This window comes from Cyprinodon variegatus, unplaced genomic scaffold, assembly GCF_000732505.1.
Source record: "Cyprinodon variegatus isolate N-32 unplaced genomic scaffold, C_variegatus-1.0 Scaffold1312, whole genome shotgun sequence".
Classification (NCBI taxonomy): Eukaryota; Metazoa; Chordata; class Actinopteri; order Cyprinodontiformes; family Cyprinodontidae; genus Cyprinodon; species Cyprinodon variegatus.
The window spans coordinates 90,667-92,466 of record NW_015151765.1 but is presented as its reverse complement, the minus strand read 5'-3'; the positions used below and the strand labels follow the sequence as shown (position 1 = coordinate 92,466).

Sequence of the window (1,800 nt, the reverse complement as noted above, 5' to 3'; positions counted from 1 at the left end):
GGATTTCTCCATTGCGAGATCAATAAAGTTCAATTATTATTATAATTATTATTAAATGGCCAAAACACGTGAGGACGTGGGGGGTGTTCTCTCTCTTCTGGGTGGTCAGATTAGATTGCATCATGATTGACAGATTCTCAGGCAGCTCCATGACTTTATCAGCTAAGGCGACGGAGGACCAGAAGGACTGCATATTTTCAGAGAGCCGGCTTGTCTGAGCGTCCTTCGTATCATTCTTTACCTTAGAGGACATTTCTAAGTCCTGTGAGGAAGTAGCCCTTTAAATGCAGCTTTTTTGCACCACTTGAAACCCAATAGTGGTAAATATTTGGCTTTAAGCTGTTTCCTCCTGCAGCTGTAGAACTGTCTGCAGGACAGAGGTCACGACCCCATTCGCACTAAAGTGGATGTTTAACTTCACACTTTTTTTGGCTTTTCGAAATAGATGTTTAAGGAAGAACATCTTTGCTTTGAAACTCTATATGCATGATCAAAACTCTGAATAATCATCTGCTGTTATATGAATCTATATATAACCCCATCTGATTGGTGCAAAACGGCTCTAGCTCTAATTCTAACAGTTAAACAGAACATTTTTATTATTTGTTTCTGTTTTCTTCCAGCGGAGCAGAATTTAACGAGACAGAATAAGTTTATCAAAGAGTTTCAACTGACTTCAAACATTTATTTATAGCTTCTGGTTTTCCTGTTTTCATTAGCACAGGTTAGATGCACAGAGCTAACACTGAGGCTGGTTAGTTGGGCTAACGGGGGGGGTAGCTAGCTAGCCTGCAGCTAGCAGCCACTAAACGAGGCGCGGTACCAAAGGAAAGGTCCAAAATGTCTTTGAAAGCAGGGAAAATGTGCCGTTTTATTAACCAGCTGACAGGCAGTGCACAGCTTTAAATGGAATCAGCTGACTGCTGAGGGACGCTCATTCAGTTTTTCAGTTCAGACTCTTCTGTTTGCTTTGCTGTTGAGTTTAAAGTGGCCAAACTTTTTCTCACTCTGTCCTTTTATTAATTCTTCTTTCTGCAGCTGAAGCTGATAGAGAATCACAGTTAGCATGTAGGTTTCAGCAGCGCCGGCTATCGTTAGCAGAAGTGAAAACGTTGTGAAGCGAATAACACGGTGCACCAAGCATGTCAGCAGGATTTAACCAAGCGAGGCAGATGATCTGCCTTTAGCTAATTATAGTAATAATTCTAGTTGCTCCAACAAACCCAGACTTAGTTTCAGCTCTGCACCTAAAACACAGAGTTTGACTCGGTTAACAGGCAGCTATAAATTCAAAATAGACGTATACTAAGTTATCCCACCAGTATATTTATATGAATGCAAACATCAAAAAACATTATAAAAACACTTTATAAAAACAAAACAGAATTTAATGTCCAGGTTTACTTTTTGTCCATAAATCTTTTCTTTCTGAGGCTGTGAAGGTTAATCTGTGTTTTTCATGCTCCAATATTGGGTCACAAACCTAAAAAAATATTGAAACAGTTTAATAATCGAGAAACTATTACTTTATATATAAAAACTATTTTCTGAGAATGTGTTTATTTAAGAGCAACCATGCAAATGAACAAAGCTCTAGAAAAAGTCCACTATATTCTATTATTTTCCATGTGTATTCTAGATTGTTCCTTCTTCTTTGCCTTTTCTGCAAAGTGCTTTAAATCAGTCCAGCTGACTTTATCCAGGCTGGATCAGATCCTGATGTTTGAACAAGGAGGCAGGATAAAGCCTTAGCCTCGCTGCAGGCAGTTAGCCTCGCTGCAGGCAGTTAGCCTCGCTGCA

At 39.4% G+C, this 1,800-nt stretch overlaps 1 protein-coding gene across 1 annotated transcript in view; it reads left to right on the top strand.

Moving 5' to 3' along the window:
* Positions 1–1,800, top strand: part of LOC107102757 (mucolipin-1-like) — a 21,510-nt gene that overhangs the window by 3,151 nt on the left and 16,559 nt on the right. The gene's annotated exons all lie outside the window — the stretch shown is intronic.